This window comes from Mirounga leonina, unplaced genomic scaffold (genome assembly GCF_011800145.1).
Source record: "Mirounga leonina isolate KUSES-001 unplaced genomic scaffold, KU_Mleo_1.0 Mir_82, whole genome shotgun sequence".
In the NCBI taxonomy this organism is placed as follows: domain Eukaryota; kingdom Metazoa; phylum Chordata; class Mammalia; order Carnivora; family Phocidae; genus Mirounga; species Mirounga leonina.
In genome coordinates this window covers 52,921,550-52,931,613 of record NW_023270825.1, presented here as the reverse complement: position 1 = coordinate 52,931,613, position 10,064 = coordinate 52,921,550, and positions in this window count along the sequence as shown.

Here is a 10,064-nt window from a genome sequence, read left to right as displayed (position 1 = left end):
CCCATTTTTCCTTCTACTAATTCTTCCACAAATATCTCCTTCCTTTACGTTTCCACTCTATGATTGGACCTATTTCACTGCAAGCTCTTTGGCTCCTCTAGCCCTTTGGGTTTTTTTCTTCCTTAGGTCTGTTTTCTAGGTTCTCTTCTCTACTACTTTTTTAAAATCTCCCCATGGATTGAAGTCTCACATAAATTTCAGTGAGGAGCAATTCTATATTTCAAGGTCATCCTTCTCCTCCACTTTCAGACATATATATATCGAACTGCTTTTTGGATGTCTTTGTTAGATATCTTATAACATCAAACTCAACATAACCAACACTGATGAACACTTCAGCTTTCCCCAATAACCCAAATTTGAATTTATAGTCATAATTCTACTATGCAATTAGCAATAAAATTCTGTCAATCTACATTTTCAAATACATCTAAACCTTCCATGGCCACTTCTCCACAGTAGCCTACAACCATGTTCTACATTGCAGTCAGAGTGAGTTTCTAATATGCTCTTGCTTAAAAACTTTAAATGCCTCCTCATTTGGCATAGAATATACACTAAATGATAAAGCCTATTGTCTTAGTGTGCTTGGGCTTCTATAACAAAAAATACCACTGACTGTAGCTTAAGCAGCAATGTATTGTCTCACAATTTTGAAAGCTAGAAGCCCATGATCAAGGTGCCAGCAAATTTGTTTTTGCTGTTGTTGTTGTTGTTGTTGTTGTTGTTGTTGTTGTTGTTGTTTTGTGAGAGCTCTCTTCCTGCTTTATAGATGGCCACCTTCTCACCATATCCTCACATGGCCCTTTCTCAGTTCACATCCATCAGAGAAAGATAGAGCCAGCTCTCTTGTGTCTCTTCTTATAAGGACACTAATTTTATTGGATCAGGGCCCCACCCTGACCTCATTTAACCTGAATTACTTTGGACTCCATTTCCAAATACCATTTCACACTGGGGACTAGAGCCTCAACATACAAATTTTAGAGAGACACAAATATTCAATCCATAACACATGGCAATGAATCAAGAGCTTGTTTCTGCTATACACTTTTTCTCTTCGTGCTAAGCTTTTTCAATCTATGCTCAACTGGACTGAATATTTTCATTTTCTTTTACTCAACAAACTTATTTTTTTTAAAGCATCTGCATCCTTCTAGACAACATTCTCATTATCTGGAGCAACATCTGAAGGGAAACTAAATACCATTTCTGCTTTCATGAAGCTTTTATTTTGGTAGGAAAAGACAGTAAATGAGTAACTAAATGCAATGTACCTAAAGATATTTTCCAAAACTGGAATATTCTCTACCTCTCTCTACCTCCCCCAAGCCTGCCTACCTCTCTCTCTGTCTCTCTCTGTGTTTCTATTTGTCTCATGCACTACAAAATACACACACTCACACACACACAACTGCTCCTATTTCACATCTTTAGCTCTTTTCTAAAAATTCTCCTCTAATCACTTTAGACTGAATCAGATTGCACCTGGCACATGATGTCAAATCATAGTGTGGTGATAAAATATGCCCATACTTTATTTCAGCAATTTATTGAGTTGACTATTCCTAGGAGGATAAGAGATTATTCCTACCTATCTTCATCACTGCACACCCAGCATCTAGCAGTGACTGATATATAATGGACATTCAATCAACACTGAGTGCTATTGAATATTATATCACATTTCTTACACAGCACTTCTTAAAATATCTTGCTAGGAATGCTAATTATTTGGACTGATACTGAGTGTTACCTTGAAAAAAAAAATGAAGTTTTGGTAGCCAATCACTGAATTTAGCAATGTTTACCTTGATTACAGACATACTCAGGGCACTTAATATGAAAATTGAGATGAAGAATCATGAAGATTCATTATATCCTGCTTTTTCCAAATGATTTTATTGCACAACCTTTTTTCCTCACAGCATCTCTCATATTGATTAACCCATATGACTAGCTTTAATTCAACACTCTTCTACAACCTTTTTCTTTCTCTACAGTTGAGCTGGAGGTAAGTCTTCCTGAAATAATTAATGGTGCCCTTTGCTCTCAACATTTGTAAGCTAATGAATGACAAAATTGTAACACTTCCACCGATCAAAGAATCATATGGAAGTCCCTTTTATAGAACTATTTTATACTAGCTCATTAATACTCACCATCAATGGCACATGTAGAATATAAAGGCCTATTGTCAAAAGAACTAAATAAATAACCTCATTAAAATTTAATTGAGAGTGCATGTATTAAGGAACAATTAGAGTTTTCATGATAAACATTTTAAGTGCTAATTGGTTCCAATGGGAGGTCTGAAGATTACGATTTCTTTGAAACCTGTGCATTGCTGCAAAACTGCCCATACACATATAATAATGAAAATAATAACATTAATATAAAACACTGTACCAATTGACCATAACGAATATGAGCAATATCATTAAGCTGAACTTCATGAGATCTACAATCACTAGGCAAAAACAGAGAATAATTCTGAAAATGTAGATGTAAATTATCAGAATCAGTGAGGGTGCTTGTTAAACTTCTGGTTGGTCTCTATGAAATTTAGATCCTGGTTCAATAACTCTGAAGTAAAGGAAGCCCAGGATTCTATATTATTAAAATGCCATAGATAAGACATCCCCAAACTTTCTCTGTTCTCAGCACTCTTAGTGTTGTGTTGTGTTTTATTCAACAGTACCCTTAGGTCAAAAGAAATACATAATTGTTGGGTGTCTGGGTGGCTCAGTCAGTTGAATGTCTGCCTTCAGTTCGGCTGAGTGTCTGCCTTCAGTTCAGGTCATGATCCCAGGGTCCTGGGATCGAGTCCTGCATCGGGATCCCTCCTCGGTGGTGAGTCTACCTCTCCCTCTACCCCTCCCTGCTGCTTGTGCTTTCTCTCTCTCTCATACACTCCCTCTCAAATATAAATAAATAAAATCTTTAAAAAAAAGAAATACATAATTGTTTATTGAGTGGCTAAACAACTTAGTATTTATGTCCTAAAAACTTTATAAACACTTCAAAAAATAATGAATACGAATATTATTTTTAAGTAACATCTATTACTTACTGGGGTGTATGCAAGGAACTCTTGGGCACTGCAGGACTTCTGAAACTTTGGAATCAGATTGAACACTATCACCTTCATTTCAGGTTCCACATTGATTTTTTATGCAGCACTTGCTTCTCATCACAGCAGCTATCCAAAACCAAACTATTGACTTGATATTGTTTTTTCCTACTTTAACATGAGTGACTCATTTTCAGAATCTGCTTCTCAGAGACCTAGAGGTGCCTCGGTAATAGCAGAAATGGGTTGGCAGCAAGAGAAATTTAAGATGTAAGAAGATAGGCAGCAACTACAGGTATTGAACCAACAGGTATAAGAGCAGCTCCACATTTTTAAAAATTTTATGTGTGTATGGACATTAAGTGATATGATTTTAAAATTATTTGCAAACCAACTCTAAAGGACATACATTTCTGCTTAGTTGCAACATGCTATGTAATTTTTGCTATCAATAAAAACTGCCAAATTTTCATGTATTTATTCATCTATGTAACATTCAACATTTAAAAATATTCCATTTAAAGGTCTTTTGTTTAGGTGGAAAAAATAGGTTATTTAAGTTAGATGGGGTCCCCAAGAGCACCTTAAGTGTGGAGATTCACTAGAAGGACTCAGAAATCAGAAAAACTGTTCTACTCAGTTACGATTTATTGCAGAAAAAATACAGATTAAAATCAGCAAAGGAAAAAAGCATATGGGTGAAGTCAAGTAAGAACTCTATTTCACACCTTCTTTCCTCTTTTGGCATTAATCACCTAATCTATACCTTTTTATATAAAAATTGCCCTTTCAAATTCATCAAGTATATTGATATATAAAAATATATCTCACATTGTATGTATAAATAAAATTGGGGACAAATAAATTAAGTATATTTTTAAATCTCTCAATATTAAAATCCAATATGGGCTTAAATGGGAAAATAGTGACTCTTCAAACATAAGACTTTCTATTTTTCTTTCCTACTTGAATGGTAAATGGAATTGTCATCCTTCTAATTCTTAATAATAAAAATAACACACTGAGGTCAAGTATGAATAGACCTTTTTCCTAAATTAACTGCCAAATAGTTAATCAATTATACATATATAATATCTATCATTTTGGTTTGTAACACTATGTTTTGGCATACTATAGGAATTCATTTTTCATATGGATTGAATAAGATGTTTAAAACTCAATGTAACTTAGAGCTATTTCTGTTTGATCTACTTATTTTACACATTAGGAAATTAAGAGGTGACAAAACCGGCAAAAGTTATGTTACAAGTTACAAGGAATGATTTATGAAAAAATATACAAGAAAAAATGTAAATTCATAACATAGGAACTTAAGAGTAAATATACATTAAGCATCAGATAAATGTAAATTAAACCACAATAATATAATACCACACACTCATAAAAATAAATTGAGAAATGAAGGAGAATACCAAGTAATGAAAAGCATTTGGATTAACAGGAACTTTCACATACTATTGTTATTGGTAATGAGGGATACTTAATTTGGCAAACATTTTAGACAGCTGTTTGTCAGTATCTACTAAAACTGAATACATGCATACCTTATGCCCCAGAAACTCCCAACTGTGTTTAAAACAAAAAATTGTATTATACATGCTCATAACGCTCACATATTAGTAGCCCCAATCTGGAAACCACCCTAAAGCTGATCAAGCATAGAATGAATGAATAACTTCTATTAAGTTTATACAGAGGAATACTACACAACAATGGGAATAAATAATTGAAAATGAAATGCAATTATATAGATGAATTTCACAAACCTAGAATGAATGTTTATCAACAGAAATCCGGCATCCACAGAAAATACCAAAATGACAAAAACCATGATGTTAAAAGTCTATACATCCTCAAAAACTTAAAAGTAGAACTACCCTACAACCCAGCAATTGCACTACTAGGTATTTACTCAAAGGATACAAAAATAAAGATTCAAAGAGATACATGCACCCAGATGTTTATAGCAGCATTATCAACAATAGCCAAGCTATGGAAAGAGCCCAAGTGTCCATTGACTGATGAATGGATAAAGAATAGGTGGTACATATATATACAATGGGATACTACTCATTCATCAAAAATAATGAAATCTTGGGGCACCTGGGTGGCTCAGTTGGTTAGGCATCTGACTTTGGCTTGTGTCATGATCTCAGGGCCCTGGGATCAAGCTCTGCATAGGGCTCTGCACTCAGTGAGGTGTCTGCTTGTCCCTCTGCCCCTCCTCCTGCTTGTGCTCTCTCTCTCTCTTTCTATCTTATAAATAAATAAGTAAAATCTTTAAAAAAGATGAAATCTTACCATTTGCAATGACATGGATGGAACTAGAGTATATTACGTTGAAGCAAATAAGTCAGTCAGAGAAAGACAAATACCATATGATTTCACTCATGTGGAATTTAAGAAACAAAACAGATGAATATAGGGGAAGTCAAGAAAAGAGAGAGAGAGAGGGAAACAAATTAGAGACTCTTAAAGGTAGAGAACAAATAGGGTTGATAGAAGGAGGTGGGTGGGGGATGGGCTAAATGGGTGATGGGTATTAAGGAGGGCACTTATTATAATGAGCACTGGGTATTACATGTAAGTGATGAATCACTAAATTCTACTTCTGAAACCAATACTACACTATATTAACTACCTGGAATTTAAATAAAAATTTGGAAAAAAAAATGTCTATACAGAGCATAGTTGGGGTGGCAGTGGGGGAGTGACAACTACTGCATGAAGGTTTTTTTTTTTTTTTTAAGATTTTATTTATTTATTCATGAGAGACAGGGAGAGAGAAAGAGAGGCAGAAGCAGAGAGAAGCAGGCTCCCCGCCGAGCAGGGAGCCTGATGCGGGACTCAATCCCAGGACCCCGGGATCATGACCTGAGCCGAAAGCAGATGCTTAACCATCTGAGCCACCCAAGCGCCCTGCATGAAGGTTTTTTAGAGTCTGGGGAAGATTCTGTTTCTTCATCTAGATGCATTACCTAGATGTGTCCAGTTTGTGAAAACTTATTGCTGTATAATTATTATATGCACATTTCTTTGTATAACTATTAGACTAAAATACAAAGGAAAAATATAAAAATAACAAAAAATTTAAACCTCCATCAGAATTTTTAAGAGAAATTTAAGATGTAAGCAACATTAGGAATAAAAAGGACATCATTACAGCCACACAAAAGATTAATAAGATAACAAAATAATAATATAAAAATGCCAATACATTTTAAAATAAAAATTAACTAAACAATTGGCTAGAACTACCACTTTCCAAAACTGACTCAAATAGGAGAAATCTTGAATAGGCCAGTAAATATAAAATAAATGAATAACTATTTGAAATCCACTCCCCATTAAAAACATTGAGTTTCATTTTTTTTTCTATAGAACAATTCTGTCAAGCACAAAAGGAAAAATAATTTATGATCTTATTATTAATCTCTTTGATAGACCAGTAAAAGAGGAAACAGTCCCAACCTATTTTATGAAGCCAGTGTAATAGCATATACAAGAAAGGAAAATTAAAAGCCAATATTATTTGTGAAATTACTCTAAGTATAAAATGTATAACAGACAAACTGAGTTTTCCCAAGGAACCTAAGAAAGTGCTAATAATGGAATATCTATTAAATTTATTCAATCATAAAAATAGTAGTTTAAAAATATCACCTACACAGATGCAGCAAAACTGTTTGATAAAATATAATGTACATTCATAAATTTTTAAAAAATCCACCAAACTAGTAATAAAGGATGTTTTAACTTAATACCAACATTGGCCCAAACCTAACTTATTGATAAAAATTTCAATTTTTCATATACAAATTGTATGTTTATTACATATTCAAGATTAGTCACTGCCAAAATAAAGAAGAGCTATTAATTGTTGTACTTTTTCTTTTCTTCAAGCATCTTCAATTTTCAATTATATTTAATTCATGTCATTTTTGCACCTCATTATCTTAGCTATAACTAAAATAATTTTAGCTCAATTTTCAAGATTTACTAATTTCATATTCAGATTTTATTAAAGTTGCTATGACTTCTAAAAAATGTTTTAAAATAGGGGTGCCTGGTGGCTCAGTAGGTTAAGTATCCAACCCTTGACTTTGGCTCAGGTCATGATCTCAGGGTCCTGGGATGGAGCCCTACCTTGGGCAACATGCTCAGCAGGGAGTCTGCTTGAGGATTCTCTCTCTCTCCTCCCTCTGCCCCTCCCCCTGTGCTCTCTCTCTCTCGTTCTCTTTGAAGTAAATAAATAAATCTTTTTTTTTAAAGATTTTATTTATTTGACAGAGAGAGACACAATGAGAGAGGGAACACAAGCAGGGGGAGCAGGAGAGGGAGAAGCAGGCTTCCCATTGAGCCAGGAGCCCGATGTGGGGCTCGATCTCAGGACCCTGGGATCATGACCTGAGCTGAAGGCAGACATTTAATGACTGAGCCACACAGGTGCCCCAATAAATAAATCTTTTAAAAAAATACAATAGTACTGGTAGTAGACATCTCTTTCTTAATTATGACTCACATAAGTTCATTTATTATTTTAGCATTTAGTATGAGTATTGTACTTTATTTTTAATAAAACACCATTACCATATTTAGTAAATTTCTTTAGTGCATCTTTTTTCTTTGGATTTAATTAGAAATTACTATTGGATTATATGTTGCTGTTTTATATCATATAAGTATATATATTTATATATAATCAATTGGGTACAGGGTTATTCCATTTTTGAACAATTATGGGTTCCATTAATTAACTGTACTTGTAGTTTCCATAAGTGTGTTTTAATATCTATGAGCCTATTCATTGTCATATAAAATTAGCAATCTATTGTTCAAGTAAGAAGAGTTTACAGAGCAATGGCAAACCAGGAGGACAGGAAACCACATAAAAATATATATTACTTTGGAACAGAAATACATTGCCAAATGCTTTTTCTGTATCTATTGAGATGATCATATTTTCATCCTTCTTTTTGCTAATGTGATATATCAAATGGATTTGAAGATGTTATACCATCCATGCATCCATGTAATAAATCCCATTTTGATCATGAGATATGATCCTTTTAATATATTGTTAAATTTGATTTTATAGTATTTTGTTGAAGATTTTTACGTCTTTGTTTATCAGGGATGTTGGCTGGTAATTTTTTTCTTGTGGCATCCTTATCTGGTTTTGGTACCAGGGTTGGCCTCAGATAGGAGTTACAAAGTGTTCCCTCCTCTTTTCTTTTTTGGAAGAATTTGAAAAAGGTTGGTATTAATTCTTTTTTAATGGTTGGTAGAATTCACTAGTGAAGCCATCTGGTTCTGGAAACTTTTGTTTGGGAGGTTTTTGGTTACTGATTCAATCTCCATACAACCCAAAGCAATCTATAAATTTGATGCAATATCTTAAAATTCCAATGGCATTTTTAAAGAAATAAGACAAATAATCCTAAAATTTCTATGGAACCACAGAAAACCCTCAATAGCCAAAGCAATCTTGAGAAAGAAGAAAAAAAGCTGAAGGCATAATGCTCCCTGATTTCAAACTATATTACAAAAATATAGTAATTAAAATATTATGACATTGTCATAAAAACAGACACATAAATAAGTGTAACAGAATAGAGAGCCCAGAAATAAACCCACATATATATGGCCAATTCATTTAAAACAAAAGGGCCAAGAATATACAATGGAGAAAGGATAGTTTCTTCAATAAATGATGTCAGGAAAATTGGACAACCACATGCAAAGGATGAAACTGGATCACTATCTTATACCATGCTAAAAAATAATAAATCAAAATGGATTAAACACTTGAAAATAAGACCTAAAACCATAAAACTCCTAGAAGAAAACTTAAATAGTAAGCTCCTTGGCATACATCTTAGTGATGATTTTCTGAATTTGACACCAAAAGCAAAAGCAACAAAAGAAAAATCAAGTAAGCATGACTACATCATACTAAAGAGCCTCTGAACAGCAAAAGAAACCATCAACAAAATGAAAAGACAACCTACTGAACAGGAAAAAATATTTACAAATCATATATCTGATAAGGGATTAATATCCAAAGTATAAAAAAAATACAAAACTCACACAACTCAATAGTATAAAAACCAACAATCCAATCAAAAAATGGGCAGATCTAAATAGACATTTTTTTCAAAGAAGACATACAGATAGCTAACAGGCAAATGAAAAAATTGGTCCGCATCAATAATCAGGAAAATGCAAATCTACACCACAATTAGATAACACCTCACACCTGTTAGAATGACTAGTACTAAAATAATAAGAAATCACAAGTATTAGGATGTGGAGAAGAAGGAATTATTAATTCTTGTTGGTATACTATTGGTGGGAATGTAAATTGGTGGAGCTTCTATGGAAAATGGTATGGAAGTTAAAAAAAAAAGAAAAAAGAAAAAAAGGAACTACCATATGATCCAGCAAATCCACTTCTGAGTTATTTATCTGAAGAAATAAATAAACACCAATTAGAAAAGATATATATACCCTGATGTTCATTTCAGCATTATTTATAATAGTGAAGATATGGAAACAACCTAAGTGTCCACTATGGATGAATGGATAAAGAAACTGTGGTATACATACACAATGGAATGTTATTCAGCCATAAAAAAGATTGAAATCCTGACACTTTCAGCAACATGGGTGGATGTCAAGGGCATTATGCTAAGTGAAGTAAGTCAGACAGATAGACAAGTAGTAATGATCTCACTTATGTGTGGAACTAAAAAAATAGAAAAGCTCATAGATACAGAGAACAGACTGGCAGTTGCCAGAGGTGGAGGCTTGGGTATAGGAGAAACTGGTGAAGGGGACAATAGGCAAAAAGAAAAAAATATATATGGTATATTACTGAACAAGAGCAAAAAGAAGTAATTGTTTTTTTCTGGATGAACAAACCTAAAAGCAGGATGAAAGTTACCAAATTATTAACTCCAATTCAAGT